Source organism: Chrysemys picta, chromosome 2 (assembly GCF_011386835.1).
Source record: "Chrysemys picta bellii isolate R12L10 chromosome 2, ASM1138683v2, whole genome shotgun sequence".
Taxonomy (NCBI): domain Eukaryota; kingdom Metazoa; phylum Chordata; order Testudines; family Emydidae; genus Chrysemys; species Chrysemys picta.
In genome coordinates this window covers 131767994-131789207 of record NC_088792.1, presented here as the reverse complement: position 1 = coordinate 131789207, position 21214 = coordinate 131767994, and the positions used below count along the sequence as shown (strand labels likewise).

Here is a 21214-nt window from a genome sequence, read left to right as displayed (position 1 = left end):
AAAGTAATGCACATTGGAAAAAATAACCCCAACTATACATACAATATGATGGAGGCAAATTTAGCTACAACTAATCAGGAAAGAGATCTTGGAGTCATCGTGGATAGTTTTCTGAAGACATCCACGCAATGTGCAGCAACAGTCAAAAAAGCAAACAGGATGTTAGGAATCATTCAAAAAGGGATAGAGAATAAGACAGAGAATATCTTATTGCCCTTATATAAATCCATGGTATGACCACATCTTGAATTCTGTGTACAGATGTGGTGGTCTCATCTAAAAAAAGATATACTGGCATTAGAAAAGGTTCAGAGAAGGGCAATTAAAATGATTAGGGATTTGGAATGGGTCTCATATGAGGAGTGATTAAAGAGGCTAGGACTTTTCAACTTGAAAAAGAGGAGACTAAGGGGGGAGGTGTATAAGATCATGAGTGGTATGGAGAAAGTGAATAAGGAAAAGTTATTTACTTGTTCCCCTAATATAAGAACTAGGGGCCACCTAAATGAAGTTAATGGGCAGCAGGTTTAATACAAATTAAAGGAAGTTCTTCTTCTTCATATAGCTCACAGTCAACCTGTAGAACTCCTGGCCTGAGGAGGTTGTGAATGCTAGGACTATAACAGAGTTTAAAAGAGAACTAGTTAAATTCATGGAGGTTAAGTCCATTAATGGCTATTAACCAGGATGGGTGTCCCTAGCCTCTGTCAGAGGGTGGAGATGGATAGAAGGAGAGAGCACTCTTGATCATTACCTGTTAGGTTCACTCCTTCTGGGGCACCTGGCATTGGCCACTGTTGGCCAACAGGATACTGGGCAGGATAGACCTTTGGTCTTACCCAGTATGGCCATTCTTATGTTCTATGCCCACCTTGCCTCAGTGGCTACTGCCAGTCATCATCTAGCCCCCTTTCTCTGGGACAAACTGGCCACTCATCAGTGGCAAGGGGGTTGGACCAGCTACCTCTGCTTATCCCCAGGCTGTAATTCTGCAGCCCCAGTGCTTCCTTAGGCCTTTAACAAGGCCTCAGCCTGGGGAGTTGCCAGGCTGGAACTGCCCTTGCCCTGCTTCCAGTACCTTGTCCTCTCAGGCAGCTAGATCCTTCCCACTCCAAGGCTAAAGTGAGACTAACCTAGCTCCTCCCTTAGCCCTTATATCAGGGCCAGCAGTGGCCTGATTGGGTGTGGCCACAGCTGTGGCTGCCTCCCCAATCAGCCTACTTAAACTGCCTTTAATCTTTTCCCCTAGGAGAGGGGTAACTGCCCGGCTATAGATGAACTTATATCTTGGCAGGTTCTGAGATACTAGACCTTGACATCACAGCATTATTCTATATGAAAAAAATAAAATAATTTTAGAGGTTTCTGAAATTGTATTAATTACAACACTTTTCTCCCCCAGAGACTTGTACAGTTGGTTCTAAGGCACCTGATTTCACAGGCAGAGGAAGATGAAAAATAGCATTAATAACACTTAAAAAATTCTATCAAATAATTTAAAAGTAGTTTTCTCTACAATATATACAGAATATGTAACAGGTTGGTGTGGTATAGATGTTTAAGAGCACTTGTTTGAGATGACTTTTGTAACTCTTGGTTTTGACTGAATAATATAATCAACCCAAACTCATAGTGATCAAACCATTATACTACACCACACCAGCAAATATTAGAGCAGTTGCACATTACAGAATAGTTACTCTTCTCTTGATTTAAAAAAAAAAACAGTAGTATGAATGTTTTAGCATTTTCACATATGGCTCAAATTTCTCTTTGGGGGTTGTTTGACTCTGATAACATTTTCCTGTTCTGTACTCTTGGAGTTCTGCTGGTGTTATTTCTTTTGAATAAAAAGCTGATAGCATGTTAATTAAGGAAGAAAGCTTGATAAGGGTGTGGTTAGTTTGAAATAATCGTATCCTTGGCTTATGAGAAGAGATGAAGCAATTTTATGTTACTAATTCCTAGAATACAATTATCTCATGAATGTTGCCAGCCTTCCAGATTATTCTTTTTGTTAGGATGAAATATCTTCACTTTTATGTAGTGATCCAAACAATTTTGATCAGTGAATGTGTCAGTCTATGTTAGGGTATTTCAGTTTTGAGGGTCATAATGATTCATCTGGTGTTAAATGAAAATAGAGTTTACTCAAATGGGATGCATCTTTTTCAGTGTGTTTTGCCAAATAAAACGAATTCATAATATATTGTGTTCAGGAGTATTTTTATTTCTGCTCACTCATTCATTAATACTGAAAGTGACACTCTAAATGGTAGTCAGAGGAAGAAAGGGTGTTAGAAATATCAGTGTATCATTAATTTGTGAAAGTGGATATGGCTTGTAGAAGTGTTTTGTGGATAGAAAGGAGAATGTTTCCTGAGGCCCTAATGAGGGGCAGTGCAAAATGTGCTGCAATCATTTAAAATAATCTTTTTGACTTGTAGTCTTTGTAGGTTAATTTTATGACTTGATCCCTTTTTCTCTGTTAAAAATAAAAACATTCTTTGTTTTATTTTAGTAGCCCAAGACATAAAAGTAGTTCTTTGAAATGCATTGCAAGAACAAAATATATTGTTTCCAAAATCAGGTGAGAGAACCAAAAACTTGCAATGTGCAAGGTAACATATTAGCATTTAACATTAATTTTCACTTTGAACATTTGTTCAAGAGCACTCTTTCCCATCCAATACATGATGAATTAAAAATATGTTCAGAGGAGCTACAGATGAGTTGCTATGGTATTTGAAAGTTTAATCTTAACAGCTTTACTGTTCAGAAAAATATTATGACAAGTGTAATGGGAAGCTGTCCCTGGTCTTAATCATTTGTTATACCAAGGAGGTTAGTACTCATCCAACGTAGAGAATCAAAATCTGGTTTATATAATAAAATTAGAACATTAAAAAAGTGCAATAAAAATCTGAGCACCCTGCTAGCAGTGAGGCATGAATCCCAGTTTTTACTAGGTTAGTCCCTGTGTGGAGAACTGGTTATTGTGAATTGTGTTTTATAAGATTTTATAGATGCTGTTTTCCATCATTTCCACGGTATGCACTGTAAGCCTAAAAGGTCCAAGCATGTCAAGTGCATTGAAATGAGAATTAATCACTTCCATTATGAATCCTTGAATTTAAGTTTAAAGATTGTGCAATATGATTCTTAGTCGAGGGGGAAGAGCAAACAAGATGAGTCATTTACATCATAGTGAATTTTAATGCAGATAGTCTTGTGAAAATATTAGTAATCTATTGTTTACAAGGTAGTAATTACATTTGATCTAAGCCTGGAAACCTAAACTGGATGATTAAATAAGCAGTTAGAATAATGCAACTTGTCTCAATGGAGCAGCTTGGGAACACCCACCTAAAGCTGTTTACAAGCAATAATTGATTTTTCCCACATTGGCCATTTGTTTTGGGTGATCTCACCATATTTTGTTAGACTTATAAATATAGCCATCCTGTGTGCAACAGTTCAGTTTAGAATAGTCAATGCCACAAAAGAAAGACAAAGTTGATGAACCTTCTTCCTGTCATCTGATGGATTAATTGAAAGCCTTACATTCATAATAGTTCCCCCCCCACACACACACACACCCTGTGTTTTTAGGAGCTAGCTTTATCTGCTGTACAACACCAAGTGTCTTTTATTTCCGAGTGGCTGTTAGCATTTCCTATGAGACTGAGAGCTGGCTTCCTCATTAGTCCACTGGGAGCAATTATAGGTATTGTGAAACTGAAGCTGGGGCTGAATGAATTCCAGTCTCTTTTTTCTTGTTTGTTTTTGCGGAGGCTGGTGGGAATGCTTGCTGTGATTTGAATGCAATTCTTACCAGGGCTGCAACTTTTCTTTCCCTTTGTTGATACCAAGGGGACAGTTTTGGCATCCATATACAATTTTCTGCTGTAAGAAAGTGGACCACACATCAGAAGCACTGTGCCTGTAGAAATACATTGAAAGTGAACAGAGGGGCTCCCTTTGGTGATCTTGGTGCAAGTGAACATGTTTGTGCAGTGACAGTTTCCATACAGTACATTCCTGAGGGGAACAGAGCTTATGCTGCCATTCTAACTTTCCCCCTCGCTCTATTCTTTAAAGCTCTGTCACAACAGCAGGAGTCAGAGCTGAGCAAAGCAGTACTAGGAAGGCTGCTGGCACAATCTGCTTGACAGAAAAAAAAAAAGACTAATGTAGAATGGGAGAAGGTGCCAAAAGAAATAGACCATACCTCCCTACTGAGTTCATAATGTGCAGTTAGCTGCATTAGGTGGATGGCTAAACTGGGTTGATTATACAGGTTTTCCTGAAAATGATTTTTTGGGGGAGAGGCAGGAGGTTACTTTTATTGGCAACCTACACCTCACTAGACAGATGTGACATGTCTGCAAAAGGGACTTGTCATTTTGCCCTCTACAGCCAACTGCTGCTGGCAAAAGGGAGGAATTTTACACCTCTAAAGGTGTCATCTGGATCCATAGAGAAAAACTCATGTTGAGCCCGATTTTCCTCTTTTGCATTTAACTTACTCTTATGTTAATACTTACTTACTCCTTTGTCAATATTGATAAATCTTGAATGATGGTATGCTTTAACTTGCAGCATGTCAATTAAAGACCTGCACCCAAGAAGGTATCAAATCAACTTAATCCCAGAGATTATATCTCTATGAAGAAATCATAATAATAAATAAAATCGTGGTTTATCCAGTGAATCTTTGAAGCAACCAGCTGGCTTTGGAATTTCATGCTACTTTTCTGATTTACAGCTGCTCTACAATATTTGAAATGAGGCATGAACTGGGAAATTGTCGGTAAGTGATGAATAGCAGTGTGCATCCTTCCCAATCCAATTTGAGGCATATGAAGAAAGCAGTAAACAAGAACAAGGCACTTGTATTCCAAGCATAATAACCAGTCACTCTCCCTCTTGCCTTGTGTCTTCCATTTCAATACTGTTTTTTTGTTTCTTTCAGTTTCCCCAATATTTGTGCTTTATTGGTGTATTCAAGTTATTGCCCATGAATCAAGATTTTTTCCCTCCTACACTGCCTTTACAAACTCCTGCCTATGCATGCTGAGATTGCTTTCATGTTTGTAAGATGCACAAGGCTTCCTGGCCAAAAGTCAGATAGATTTTCACCCACACAACACAAAGGCTATGACAAGTAACCTAGCTTACACTATGTGAAAAGGGAAGGAACCTGTGAATCATTTATCTCCCCCCTGCCTCCCACCTTCAACTGAATGAATATTATACTGAAGTGAAATATTCGGTTACTCAGAGTGCAGTGGTGGTAGTTAGGTACTGACCCACAGGTTATGGTATTTCTTCATTATGAAAACTCTTGCATTCTGACTGACTTGAAGGTCACTGGGTGCAGTGTTATTGTAGCCACGTTGGTCCCAGGATATTAGAGAGACAAGGTGGGTGTGGTAATATCTTTGATTGGACCAACTTCTGTTGGTGAGCGAGACAAGCTTGAAGGTGTCTATCAGCCACTTGGAGAACAAATATTTGAATATTCACTGTGTGCTCAATTTATCAGAAAACAGAGTAGTCATACAAATCCCTCTGCTCTGATTGGCTACTACCCTCAGAACAGCCCAGCCCACTGCCCACAACCAACATGGTTGCCTCAACTTCTTACCTTCCTCCTCAACTCCTCTCCCCATATGTCCCAGATATTAAATATAATAAAAGGTGACTGTGACGGGGTTGGGACTCATCACCTGGCACCTCCTACTGGTTGTCTCGGGAATTAGCTCTGTCCAGTGGAACGCCCCCTCCTGGTGGTGTCCCGTCCGTCGTCTCACCCTCAGTTGGCGTGTCCAGACCCGCGTTGCTCCCAAGCTCGCGGCTTCCTCTTTGAGCCACTGCCCTCCGGCAGTGCCCCTTAGTCCATCCTCACCCCCTTCCAGAGGGGGATCAATCAGCTGCCTCTCTGCGTCCTGGCTGATATGGCCAACTGCACCCTCAAAGTCACTCCCCTCTTGGCAGGGGGTTGGTGCAGCTCTAGATGGTCGCTCCGTCGGCTGGGTGCAAGGCAATGGGGGGACCCAGGCCCGCCCACTACTCTGGATCCCAACCCAGGGACCCTCTTGTGGCAGCCATCCTGCCCTCCTTCTCTCCCTCCATCTGTCCACGTCCCTGGGCCGCTTCCCTTTCAGCCCCTCACACCAGCTAGGGCCTTCCCTTCAGGGCCTGCAGCCTAGCAGACACTGGGCTGGAGTTACCCTCTGCTTCCCCAGGCCTGCCCAGCACTGCGCTGCACTGTCCCAGGTGCTAGTCTCCCTACTCTGGAGACAGACCTTCCCCTGTAAAAGGCCTGGGACAGACTACCTGCTCCTGTCCTGAGCAGCCTTCTTATAGGGCTGAGCCTGGCCTGGCCCTGATTGGCTCCCTCCAATCTGGGCCCTGATTGGCTCCCTATAAGGCCTTCCCTGATTGGATCCCTGTCTGTGCAGGCCCACTGGCCTGCTGAAGACCAAATTCAGGGAGTGGGGCAACCACCCCACTACCGTGATGTCCAACACTGTTCTGCAGAAAACACATATTGTGAGTTAAATCTCTCCCAATTTCATCTGAATAGTTGAATCTGGGATTGAGGTTCAGGGATGTAAGGGACTAGGGCGTAGGCAGTCTGGCTTAGCAGTCACAGCTGGGCTGGTGTTCACAAGTCAAGGACAGCCACAAGGCAGTAGTCAGCAGGCAAGGATCACAGCAATCACTATAGCCAGGATCAATAGGCAAGAGACAGGGTCAGAGACCAAAGGTAGTACCAGGCTGGAATCAGGAGGAAAGAATCAGTGCCAGCGTCAGGCTAGGATCGGCGAATGGAGATCAGAGAGCAAGGTGAGATCTGGAGTCACAACAAGCCAGAAGTTTGTACAGCTGCCCAGAGAACACCCTCCAGGGTTAATCAGAAGGCCGCAGGGTGCTATAGTTCTGGACCCTTTGGACAGTATTTCCTGTGGTGCCTAATCACCAGAGTGCTCCTGGATGTAGCTCTCTGCATGGTCTCCTGGTGATGATGTGGGAAATCAGCAGTCCCAAGCTCCACAGACCCAGCATCTAGTCCCACAAATCCTTATAAGAGTTTGATTACCTGGAAATGTAGATGGTGTGCAGCTCTCTAAATCTGAGGCTGTCACCCAAGAACCACTGACCCTGACTCAGCTTCCTCTGGGGGATTTCAGGGTATGGAGAAGGGCAACAAGAAAGGACAAAATCATGGGAGGGAAAATGTGCTTCAGTATAATAATTACAAGTTCTGTGTTCACTTTGTCATATGGGTCTGTGGTTATTACATTCTCATAAGGAAACTAGGGAAATATGGCCTAGATGAAATTACTCTAAGGTATATGCCTAACTGATTGAAAGACCCTCATTAGAGAGTAGTTATCAATGGTGCACTGTCAAATGGGGAGGACATATCAAGAACTGTCTCTTGGGTCTCTCCTGGGTCCAGTATGATTAAGTATTTTCATTAACAACTTGGATAATGGAGTGAAGAGTATGCTTATAAAATTTGTGGATGACACCAAGCTGGGAGGGATTGTGAGCGCTTTGGAGGACAACATTAGAATTCAAAATGATCTTATTAAATTGGAAAATTGGTCAGAAATCAATAATCCAATAATGACAAGTTCAAAGTACTACCCTTAGGATGGAAAAATCGAACACAGAAATACAAAACAGGAAATAACTAGCTAGGCAGTAGTAGTGCAGAAAAGGATCAGGGAAATGTTATAGTGGATCAGAAATTGAACATCAGTCAACTGCATGCTGCAGTTGTGGAAATAGTTAATATAATTCTGGGGTGTATTAACAGAAATGTTGTATGTAAGACATGGGAGGTAAGTATCCTGTTATACTTGTCACTGGTGAGGCCTCAGCTGGAGCGCTGTATCCAGTTTTGGGCACTACATTTTAAGGAAGATGTGAATAAACTGGAGAGAGTCCAGAGGAGGACATGACAGAGTCCACTCACCATCATGGCACCTCCTGCTGCCAGGGGTGTGCCCTCTTCTCAATGGTGCCCCTCCTGTGGTCGTCTCTGCCAGCAGATCTGCATCACTCCAGGGCCCACAGCATTCTCATGGTGACTTCGCCTTCCAGCCATGTCACCATCTGTATTTCCCATTTCCTGGGGTGGGTACCACTGTCCATAGTCTAGCCACGTCCCCAGTGGCGAGTGGAGGGGATCCAGGCCTGCACACTACTCTGGGTCCCAACCCAGGGACCCTGTAGATAGCAGCTTCCTACTGCACCTCTTTATCTTCTCTACGTGCTGCTACAATTCCCTGGGCCACTTCCCATGACCCCAGCATCTTCTTCTCCCTCACCTCAGGGCCTTCAGCTGTCCAGTTTCAGCAGCCAGCCAGGAGTTCCCTCTTGCTCCACTGGTCCCTGCCAGCAGCTGCCCTGTCCAAGGAATTTACAGTTCTCTCAGCCCCTCAGAGATAGAGTCCTCACTCCCTGATCCCGAGAAGCCACTGACTGTCTCTGGCCCTGCAGCTCCTTTTATGTGAGCCCACTGGGCTCGGATTGACTGCTCCTTGCAGCCCTTCCCTGATTGGCTGCAGCCTGATTAGCTACTTGACTGCTTGGAGGACTGATCTTCACTGCTCCACTCTGGGGTAGGGCATGGTTAATCCCTTCTACACCTGTGTTAGGTGGACATCACATCACAGAGGGGGAAAAAAGTGCTGAGTTTAGAAAATATGATCTATGAGGAAAAGTCAAAAGAACTGGGCATGTTTAGTTTAGAAAAAAGAAGGCTGCAGGGGGACATGATAAAGGTCTTTTAATATGTAAAAGGTTATTTAAAAACGGATAGTGATCAATTGTTCTCTCTGTCCACTGAAGGCAGGAAAAGAAGCAATGGGTTTAATCTGAAGCAAGTGACATTTAGGTAAAATATTAGGAAAAACTCTCTAACTATAAGAATAGTTAAGCTCTGAAATATGTTACCAAGGGAGGTTAATGGAATCCCCATCATTGGAGGTTTTTAAGAACAGGTTGGAAAGACACCTGTCAAGGAAGTCTAGACTTATTTGGTCCTGCCTCAGCACTGGGGTTGGTCTAGATTACCTCTTGAGGTCACTTCCAAACCTACATTTCTATAATTCTATATCTGGGATGACAAACAACTTGTCCTTCGTATTTGATATAGCTATTACCATAAACAAGATGCACCTCCCAGTAATCATCTGATTAATAATTCTTTATATTGATATGTCATATATATATATGACATAATAGAAAATAGAAGGGAAAAGTCAGACTTTTAGTTCAGTTTTGTGTTTCCATCTGGATCTGGCTTCATTTTGATTAGAAATATGTGATAGCAGAGATTAGTAGATTGTTTTCTATTTTCATTTTGCCACTGAAAAATGGAGGGGGGGAAAGGGAGAGAATGGGAGGAGACAAAATACCTGAAACCTGAAAAATTGTTGTTTTTGGAAAACCGAATGAATATTTTAGGTTTTTCAACGTTGGGGTTTTTTTTAAACAAAAATTGGAAAATTTTGAAAAAAGCCAAATATTTTACATATATATCTTTGTTTTTGAAAAACTGACATTTTTCATCAAAACTTTTTTGAATAATTTTTTTTTTACCAGTTCTGGCCGAGTTGCTTTTAAGAGCACAATGTGCTTTTCTGACTCAAAATCTCTGGCAAAGAAGTGAGTCAGTGTAAGCTGCTTAGACTGTGCTGTGTTTGCATGTTCAAACTAAATACATTTATTTCTTGGTGCCCCCATAAAATTCCATTTGAAATCAATGTAGTTTGGGTTTACAAGTAATGCAGTATCAGTGCCAGATTTTTTTCGGGCCCTATAGATAACACAATATTCACTTGTGGTAGATGTGATGGATTTGGAGCTGTTCTGTAACATTTTATGAATACCGTGTGCTGACCTGGTTATTGGGATGGTTACTGTATAAATATATTGGTTTTGTTTAACAGTGGGCAATGAGAAAAAACCAGGAAGGAAACAATGGCTTAAGATAAGTCTCTTCCCAGTAAATACTTGGGGTTGATACAGGATAATGGGAGAGTTTCGGGCTCGAGCTCATACTGATCTTACTAGATTGTTCTGGTCCAGAAGAGCAAAAAACCTGGGAACTGACAAGAACAAAAGAATGGTGGCTGGGTTAAAAACACTGCCTTTCCAAAGAGGAGGAAGTTGTTGGGGAGCTGTTCAGGGGGAACAGACTGACACCTAAAACCTACTGGCATATTGTCTAGGCTACCCATTCAGGATGGCAGGGCATTAGGTAAGCTAGATGTGCATGTAAACTGTTTTTTTAAATATCCTTCTTCTCTAAATGTTTTGTTCCTACTGTCAAAATTAAATACTACTTTGATTTTAAGAAGGCTGTCTGCTCCGATATTCACCACAGGTCACAGACTCCCACAGGGAAGAACCACAGGTGCCAAACCCAGTCAGACCTGCTGGATAAACACGATTGATACACAGGATACTTTAGCCCAAGGCCTAGACTAAGAAGGAGAATAGCGGGATTCTGCCCCATAATAGGAAAAGGAATGAGGCCTGACACCTGAGAGGGAGAACTCAGATGAGAGAAGCACGGAGGTGCAGCTAACCCCACAACTATGATTCTGGCAGTAGGATGTTACTGGTAATATCTATTGTTTTAGAATGGATGAGGACATCCCTACTGTCTGCCTTCATAGGTGATGAAATTTTTGACAGTGGAATAAAACCGTTTTATGAGGGAAAGCTCTGAGGGAGTTGGGAAATATATCCCTATAATTTGTTTTCCAATTCAGAACATAATGGGTTTTATCATCTCCTCAGCTGGCAGATATATAGTATGTCAGTTGTGCATCAAAAATGACTAATGTTAGCCAAAAGAGGGCCACTAGCATGAGGCCTCCATTTTACGTGTAATATCACCGTGAGGAGAACAATTTTTAATGTACCTTTAAAAATCATTTTAATCTAATCTGGGACTTCAAGCACTAATTTGCATCAGTCATAACTGTATTGTTATTGCATGGCATCAGCAAAAAGGCAGATTTAAGGTTGTTTGGGTGTGTTAACTGTGTAATTCCATACCTTGACATGTTTGAATTTCTGTTAAGTTTCACCATTATTAAGTTCATAGAACTTGTTTTGGTGATAATTGCAACATCCTTGTAACAGTTTTTACACTAAATTACTGATATGAATGTGCAACCTTACCTCCAGTGTATAGACCTGACAGCTCTGTATAGGAAGAGTGAGATGTTCCTGCCCTCCACAAGTCTTGGAGTCACACCTTGGGTAAGTGTGAGTAACCCCTTAACTCCCCTACCAGGGTCACGGTAAAGTCTTCATTGGCAGACATTGTGGAAGAACACATTAGTATCAATGGAGAGGATGGTGATGAAGCATATGCCTTGTGATGGCATATAAGGGCAACCTGCATAGTATACACAGCCATTGGCCAATCACTTCACCCAGGGACAGATGAAGCTTGTTAGCTCACATTGGCAACTTATCTAGGAGAAGGACAACTCTGAATACAAATCCTGCACCCATGTCAACTGTGGCACATCAGCGGAGCAACAGCTGCTTCGGCGAGAGAGTGAGAGAGGCTCTGCACAAACCTCTCTCACTTAAATCCATTCATAGTGCAGGTTGTTCAGCTTCATTCAACTCATTTAACACATTTAACCCAATCAATTTACCAGTGTCCTGTGGTGATGGGGAAGTGGCGACAAGGAAAGGCAGAGGATGCTGCTGGCAGGCCTTAGTCACAACCCTGCAGCCTTAGGGTGATGGTCACTTTCCACAGACAAGGGCAGACATGGAGCTTGGATCCTCCTGAGGTGGCAGACCAGACCTTTTTAGGCATAGTGCTGCTGTCCTCAGCCCAGGAAAAGGGGACTGGAAAGGAACCCTAAACACAGCTTCCCCTTTCCGTGCCTGTCAGGCTACTGCTCCTGGCTGATCATCCAAATGAGCAGTTGAAATAAAACAGATACACAGAATGACATTTGGATCATGGAGTGTCAGAACTCTTCTTGACAATGGCCAAAGACTGGAATAAAGAACAGCCATTATTGCCAAAACACTGAAGAGATATAATGTAAACATCACTGCCCATAGTGAAACTAGACTCACTGATGAGTCCCACCTTGAGAAGGAGGGAGCAGGCTACACCTACTCCTGGGTTGGCAAGGCCAAGGACGAGCCAAGAAAATCGGGGGTAGGAGTTGCCACAAGGTCTGATATTGCCCACAAGCTTGACTCACTTCCCAAGGGAGTCAATCCAATGTATGGTTCGCCACATAAACTTTTCCAGAGTACGCCGCCATTAACAGTGCTTACATGCCGACAGTGACTCATACAGATGAGGTCAACGGGGTGTTGCATGAAGATCTTATCAGGGTCATTAGAGGTGTTCCACTTCAGGACAAACTCATTGTCCTTAGAGCTGACTCTGACATCTGGAGCAGGATGTTAGACCATCATGGCATTGGAAGGTCAAACACCAATGGACAACTACTACTCTGCAAAGTGTATCGAGTTCAGTCTCACTATTACCAACACACTCTTTTAAAAGGACATATATATATAAACTTCAAAAACAGACTCCAACGAAAGACTGCTGAGCTAGAATTGATATGCAAACTAGACACAATCAACTCCGGTTTGAATAAGGACTGGGAATGGCTGAGCCATTACAAACATTGATTCTATCTCCCCTTGTAAGTATGCTCACACTTCTTATCAAACTGTCTGTACTGGGCTATCTTGATTATCACTTCAAAAGTTTTTTTCTCTTAATTAATTGGCCTCTCAGAGTTGGTAAGACAACTCCCACCTGTTTATGCTCTCTGTATGTGTGTATATATATCTCCTCAATATATGTTCCATTCTATATGCATCCGAAGAAGTGGGCTGTAGTCCACGAAAGCTTATGCTCTAATAAATTTGTTAGTCTCTAAGGTGCCACAAGTACTCCTGTTCTTCTTTCTTTAGATAAGGTTACTAAGGCCATCAAGCAGCTGTCCATGGGCAAGTCTCCAGGCCTGATGGCATTCCACCTGAAACATACAAATGTGGAGGTGCCCACCTGGCCAGGAAACTCACCTGCCTTTTCAAGACTATATGGAAACAGGATACCATGCCCCAGGAATATAAGGATGCTTTCATAGTTCATCTATACAAAAGGAAGGGAAGCATATCTAGCTGGGACAACCACTGTGGAATATCACTGCTGTCTATAGCAGGGAAGCTCCTTTCACGGGTGTTGTCAAGGCTGCTTCCCCGCTCTGAACTTTAGGGTACAAATGTGGGGGCCTGCATGAAAACTTCTAAGCTTAATTACCAGCTTAGATCTGGTCCGCTGCCACCATTCCCAAAGCTAATTCCCTTCCCTGGGAAGCCTTGAGAAACTCTTCACCAATTCCCTGGTGAATACAGATCCAAACCCCTTGGATCTAAAAACAAGGAAAAATCAATCAGGTTCTTAAAAAGAAGGCTTTTAATTAAAGAAAAAGGTAAAAATCATCTCTGTAAAATCAGGATGGAAAATAACTTTACAGGGTAATCAAACTTAAAGAGCTCAGAGGACCCCCCTCTAGCCTTAGGTTCAAAGTACAGCAAACAGAGATAAACACTCTAGTAAAAGGTACATTTACAAGCTGAGAAAACAAAGATAAACTAACACGCCTTGCCTGGCTGTTTACTTACAAGTTTGAAATATGAGAGACTTGTTCAGAAAGATTTGGAGAACCTGGATTGATGTCTGGTCCCTCTCAGTCCCAAGAGCGAATGACTTCCCAAACAAAGAGCACAAACAAAAGCCTCCCCCCCCCCCAAGATTTGAAAGTATCTTGTCCCCTTATTGGTCCTTTGGGTCAGGTGTCAGCAGGTTACCTGAGCTTCTTAACCCTTTACAGGTAAAAGGATTTTGGAGTCTCTGGCCAGGAGGGATTTTATACTACTGTACACAGGAGAGCTGTTACCCTTCCCTTTATAGTTATGACAGGTGTCATCAACCGGCTCGTTTCTCACCTTGTGGACTCAGTGTATCCAGAGTCACAGTGTGGGTTTTGTGGTGGCCGTGGCACCATGGACCTGATTTTTGCAGCTCGACAAATACAAGAGAAAACTTGTGAACAGAACACGGACCTGTACATGGTTTTTGTTGACCTGATCAAGGCTTTTGGCACAGTGAATCATGAATGCCTATGGAAACTCATAAATTTGGCTGCCCAGAGAAGATGATTGCTGTCATCTGCTCATTTCACAATGGCATGATGGCCAGGATGATGGAATGTGGTGACTCACCAGAAGCCTTCCCTGTCACCAATAGCACCAAACAAAGATGTGTAATGGCACGAGCCTTCTTTGCTGTAGGCTTTTAATCCATGCACTTGTTCACATTCCAGGACTTTGATAGATCTGGAACCATCTGGTTTAGATTGGATGGGGATGTATTCAATCTACAGCAACTCAGAGTCCACACTAATGTAACTGAACGGCTGTTAAGAGAGCTCCTGTTTGCTGATAACTGTGAAAAGCCATAAAAATCAATAAACCCAGAATTGACGTCAATACTAGCTGAACACTCATCCATTAAAGCAACGGGAGATTCCATCATCATCAGATTTCATCACCTCCATTTTAACACAGTTTTTGTCTTGGAATAATTTAATCTGCTCCTGTATCTTTTCCAGCATTTCATTAATAGTTGGTATATATGAATATTGCCTCTAGCACATTGGAAGGTGGGAGATAAGTTCATTTGTTTTGATAGAAGTGGGTTGTGAGGGTAAAAAACTTGAGAACCATATGTCCAGTCGGAAATATTAAAATATGCAAGGAGGAAAGGAGTGGGAAATGCACCGCAGATGGATAATTGTCAGTTCTGTGTGCATTCTTGCAGCTTGTGCACTTTTCTGGAATCTGGGGGGATGGTCAGGGCCCGTTTCTGCATGGCACAGACAGTCAGATTGAGCTGTAACAATGCTATGCTTTGGGATAAGTACATTTGTTTTCTCTCTATCATGTAATATCAAATTCATCTTCCTTTCTTAAAGTACTAAGTTCTAAGAGCAGAGTGATTTTTTTCATCAGTTTACCTATATTTTCGTAAGGAAATATTCTCCATAATATTTAGTTAGGATTTCCATACAGCGTTGATAGATATTTCTATCACTCTCCTCTACAACCTGATTCCCTCAGCCATTTTTTCTACTTCTGGTGGTTCTGGAGAGCTTATTGCCGCATGGATTAGATCTGCTGAGTCACAGACATTTCTTTGCTTCCTACCTAATTGCTGTGAGCTTTTAGAAATACCAGAATTCTAGACGTGCTTGAGCAAAAGACATCTCTTCCCATCCTGCCTTAGTAAACCAAATCTGCAGTTTCAGTACTTTTTTTGTTTGTTTGTTTCAGTTCATGTCACTAATGTACTTAAAGGCATTCCCATTCCCAATAAGACATGCTTTCTGTTGGGCAATTTACTGCAATTAGGTTTAAATAGAATTGATTGTACTACTCAGTTGTGAGTTGCCATTTATATCATGAGCTTTGTTGAATGAATTGTCAAGGATAATGAGAACTAATGCCAACAGAAACACAAGATAACATGTCCATTATAAAGAGGACCTCAGTTATAGTGCGATTACATGGCTGCATATCTGCCTGGATGCCAAAAGCTCAAACTTTCCTCAACTGTGATGTCAAAACTCCTGTTAAGAGATAGGTAAATAGCTGCCCTCTCTCCTGTTGGAGAGAAAGCCTGTGTCTTCTTTTGTTCGGGTAACAGACTGGAAAGCCTAATATCAATGAGTATCCATAATTTCTTATAGAGGGATGCTTAGTGTCACATCATGGATCTTGGAAGGCATATTGTGTGTGGAAGGAGATGACTGAACATTATAGAAGTAGAAATGTCTGCAGGTTTTGTGTCTGTTGTTGTGGCAAGGTCTGATTGTGGTCTGTGAGGAGCTTGCTTCTGACGGTGAGCTTAGCAAGGAAGGCCAGAAGAGGATGGCTGGGAAAGATTTCTATCAGGATGTGGTCGCCGTACAGCATGGGTTTTAATTGTTTAAAGATACCCTGTAGGGTTCCAGTGTGATGTGGGAGGTGACAACTAGGGGTATATGGTTGGAGTTGTTTTTTTCTTGCCCCGTATTGAATCAGGTTCTCTTGGGGTATGTGGGTTGCCCATTCCAAGATGCAATCTACTTCTTGTTTGGTGAAGGGAGTTTAAAGTGGGTTAACGTGTGTATCCCAGTCTTTTCCCCAGATCATATTCTGTGGTATCTGAGTGCCTGGCTGTAGATAACAGATTTCTTGGTGTGTTTGGGGTGCTTACTGGATCCGTGAAGGAAAGTGTGGTGATCTGTGGGTTTCTTGTATATAATTGTCTGCAGAGTTTGATTGTTGAAGCTGATTGTGGTATCCGGGAAGTTGATGCTGGTGAGAGAGTCTTCTGGAGAGAGTTTGATGTGATGATTGCTGAACTTGTGATGGAAATCTATGTGGAAGATTAAGGCTAGGTCTACACTACAGGGATGGGGTCGACCTAAGATACGCAACTTCAGCTATGTGAATAGCGTAGCTGAAGTTGCGTATTTTAGGTCGACTTACCTGGCTGTGAGGACGGCGGCGAGTCGATCGCTGCCGCGCCGCCGTCAACTCCGCTTCTGCCTCTTGCCACGGTGGATTTCCGGAGTCGACGGCAGAGCCATCGGGGATTGATTTTATCGCATCTTCACTAGACGTGATAAGTCGATCCCCCGATTGCTACCCGCCGATCCGGCGGGTAGTGAAGACGTGCCCCAAGTCATCTGTCCAGGGACTGAAAATATCATTGACATATCTCAGGTATATCATTGGTTTCATGGTGCATTTGTCCAGAAATTCTTCCTCAAGGTGGCCAATGAAGATGTTGGCATGTTGGGGAGCCTTCCTGGTATCTATGGCTGTTCCCATGGTTTGGATAATGCGTTTGTTGTTGAATGTAAAAGTGTTATAGGTGAGGATGAAATAGATGAGTTTGGCAATGAGCTTAGGGTCAATATCTGAGTGTTGTCCTTTGTCTTGTAGATATTTGAGGCAGGTAGCAATGTCATCATGTTGAGGGATTTTGGTGTATAGAGTGATGACATACATGGTGGCAAGGATGGTGTTCTGAGGCAGGTTGTTAATGTTGCAGAGTTTCAGAAGAAGTCATTTTTGTCCTGGAGGAATCTGGCCCTTTGTGTGGTGAGTGGTTTGAGAATGGTTTCTGTGAATCCTGATATTCCTTCAGTAAGAGTGCTGTGGCCAGATAGGATGGGTCTGTCTGGGTTCTCTTGTCTATGTATCTTGAGAAGCATGTAGAAGTCCCTCGGGTGGGTTTGTGGGGAATGAGGTTGTAGAGTTTCTTTTGGAGTTGTTTGGGAAAACATTTGATGATATCCTTTAATTCCTGGGCGATCTGTGGTCTGGGGCCTTCTTTGAGTTCTCTATAGTAGGTGGTATTGAAAAGTTCTTTAGATGGCCTCATTGACACCAGAAGCGCCGCCAGCTTTTCTGCCGCCCTAGGTGGCGAAAGGTCCTGCCCCGAAATGCCGCCCCCACAGAGACAGTGGAAAGTCACGCCGCCGAAATACCGCCGCGGTCGCCACCCTCCAAATTGTAGTGCCCTAGGCGACTGCCTAGGTCGCCTAATGGGTTGCGCCGGCCCTGGTTGACACAGTCATCATGGTTAAGGACCGCAATGGTGGCCCTTTGTCTGCTGGTTTGATCACTATCTGGTGGTTGGATTTCAGAGACTTTATCGCTGTCCTCTCAGATGTGAAGAGGTTGTGCTGGTGTGATGTTTGTTGAGGTTTTCACAGTCACTTTTCATCCTGAAATTGTATTTGAAGGCATTATGTGTTGTAAAGTTACACGTTTTTTATTTTGCCATCAAAGAGGGTTCCAGCATGTTTAGGGAAAGATTACCATAAAATATTTAAAGGCTCACTGATGCATTCTCAAAAAGCAAAATTCATCCCCTCCCCCTTCCAAAATTGGACCCTGGACCAAATGCATCTCTGGGGTAAGTCCATTCAAGTCAGTGGAGGTACACCAGTGATGAATTTGGCCTCCTATCTTTTAAATGAAGTGGATACACTCCACTGTTTAAATATTTTTGCAGCATTTAAACTAACAAAGTGGATAAGCCAGCTTGTGGAACATACTGACTCACATGAAACCTGGCTCAGATGTTAAACACTGAACATTTTTAATGGCTTTTTGTTTGTGCGTTATTACTTCAGCTGTACAATTATGGGAGTCTGCTGCATATGACCAGATGCTTTCTTCATAACCTCAAGCTATATATACTCTGTTTTTTTCTCCTTCAAATTATCCTCTAGGATTCTGCCAGACAACATATCATTTTCCCCCCAGCAGTGCATACTGGAGGCAGTAGTGGGTGTGATGCTTTCTGCATTGTTAGGCAATGAGCTTTATAAGCAGCTGCAATTTTCAGGATTAGTCCCTTCATTATTATTTGTAATCTGCAGTACCTGCATGAATCTGTTCAGTCTTGTTTTGCAGCAGTCTGGGCTCTGACTGAGATACTGTGAAGTCACTTTTCTTTATTTCACTATATTATTATTTTAAGAAAGATTCACTCTAACTTGAATTGTGGTTTTCACATTGCAGTGCATTGAAACAATTTGGAACTTGAGTCTATTTAATTATAACTGGAGTTTAATTACACCTCTACCCCGATATAACGCGACCCGATATAACATGAATTCGGATATAACGCGGTAAAGCAGTGCTCCGGGGGGGCAGGGCTGCGCACTCCGGCGGATCAAAGGAAGTTCGATATAATGCGTTTCACCTATAACGCAGTAAGATTTTTTGGCTCCCCAGGCCAGCGTTATATCGGGGTAGAGGTGTATATTCAAGTTCACGTTAAGCAGATTCCACTGTATCTGAAAGTTTCAGCTCTGATATACTATCACTCATTTGTACGCATGTATTTGATTTTAAGCTCCTCAGGGTTGGGACCGTGTCTTCCTATGTTTGTATAGTGCCAGCACAATGGGGCCGAGTCCTAATTGGGACCTTTGGGTAGGGACACAATTCAAATAATAAATGCTATTCACTTTTGGGATGTCAGCACTGCTCTTCACCAGGCATTTCAAAACACATATACCTAGGGTTGTCATACAGCTGGTATTTTAATGTCACAGTCTAGTCTTCTAACTTAATAACAACAACATGCACCAATAGTGCTTTATACCTGTTGATTTTAGAGTACTTAAAGTTGTGTGAACGTTATTGTCCAGAGGTACAGCAAGGTAATAGAGATGCTCAAGATCAGACTACAAATCAGCAACATAACTTGGAATATTATCCAGGTCTCCTCAGTCTACTTGTCAAAAGCTGTCCCTTAATTAAGCGTGCTACAGATAATTTAACAGCAATAGCCCAACTGGTATTTTTCAGCACAAAAATACCAAATATTTATTTCAAAATGGTAAATTAACTGATATAGGAATATGTAGGACCGTATAAAATCTATTTTATTATTGTGGATTTTAGGATTTGTTATTTTCTGATATTTTTTTCCATTAAAAAAAAATTAATTCCATCTTCATGGGTTTTTTAATCAAAATTGTTTGATACATTGACAACAATTAAGTAGCCTTACTATTAATGCATAAAAATGTTTAGAATTGGATTTCAATGGGAAAAACTGATTTTACAAAAAAATCCTACAATTTAAACAAAACATCCTGCAGATATAAAATACATGGTAAAAGTAACACATTTTAAATCACTTTTTAAAGTGCACTCGGTTATATGACCAAAATGTCATTACTGAACACAATAAATTCACAGAAGTAAGAGCCTCTTACAGTGTCAATTTAACTGCCAATATAATTTATATTAGAATAATTTAAAAAATAAAAACAATGCACTAAACAAAATAATCCATCCTTGCAGCAGTCCTTGTTGCCATTTTAAATTAAGCTCAGTATTTTCAAGCTTCCTATAGTCTGAAGGAATGCTTCAATTCATTTCAAATGTGATTAAATAATTTCAAACTATCAAATCAACACCTTATTGCTGAGTAACATTAGAAACTGACAAACTTAAATGTTATTATTTTTGCCATCTCTGGCAGGCATCTCCATTGTAGTACATTATGGCTAGCCTTTTAGTGTTTTCCTCAGAAAGTGATTCCCTCTTGTCTGTAAGTAGATTTTTATAGTTACTAAAGCTTCTCTGTGTCTACAGAACTGACAGGGAAGAAGATGTAAGGTAGGGCAACCTCTGCTCCTTTAGGCATTCATCCCTTCATAACCTTCCAGTAAGTGCAAAGATCCAGTGGATCTGGGATGGGCTCATTCTGAGTGCTGTGCAGAAACAACAGCCATTGTTCACACAGTTCTGGTGAGGGATGGGTGAGAGGTGGTGGTTTGCTGTACTGATCAATGTTGCATGGCTGGAACCTGCCTGGAAGCTGCAACTCCCGACATGAAACTGACATAGCAAAGAACTGAGTTCTCAGAAGCTGACCTTAAATTCCAGATGCAGAGTGGGGGAAAACAAATACTAACTAAGCTTGAAGAAAGGGAGGGGAGGAGCATGGCACCAGCCCATAATACTCTGAGTAACCCAGTAAGTCCCCTGATCACCACTTCACTACACTTTCCTTATGTCTTTTACTGGCTGAAAAAGTCCATTACACAAAGTACACCCTCATAAAATCATAGAATCATAGAATATCAGGGTTGGAAGGGACCTCAAGAGGTCATCTAGTCCAACCCCCTGCTCAAAGCAGGACCAATTACCAACTAAATCATCCCAGCCAGGGCTTTGTCAAGCCAGGCCTTAAAAACCTCCAAGGAAGGAGACTCCACCACCTCCCTAGGTAACGCATTCCAGTGCTTCACCACCCTCCTAATGAAATAGTGTTTCCTAATATCCAACCTGGACTTCCCCCACTGCAACTTGAGACCATTGCTCCTTGTTCTGTCATCTGCCATCACTGAGAACAGCCAAGCTCCATCCTCTTTGGAACCCCCCTTCAGGTAGTTGAAGACTGCTATCAAATCCCCCCTCATTCTTCTCTTCTAGAGACTAAACAATCCCAGTTCCCTCAGCCTCTCCTCATAAGTCATGTGCTCCACACCCCTAATCATTTTTGTTGCCCTCCACTGGACTCTTTCCAATTTTTCCACAT

At 42.2% G+C, this 21214-nt stretch overlaps 1 protein-coding gene across 3 annotated transcripts in view; it reads left to right on the top strand.

Annotated features, from left to right (window-relative positions):
- The window catches only part of SEMA5A (semaphorin 5A), a 635454-nt gene that overhangs the window by 117597 nt on the left and 496643 nt on the right, over nucleotides 1-21214 (top strand). The window contains exon 1 of one of the 3 annotated variants that reach the window (XM_065584224.1): nucleotides 4794-4813. The exons of the other annotated variants lie outside the window; for them this stretch is intronic. The gene's annotated coding sequence lies outside the window, so the exon portion shown is untranslated. Of the gene's footprint in view, nucleotides 1-4793; nucleotides 4814-21214 lie in introns of those variants that run through there. 3 annotated transcript variants of the gene reach the window in all.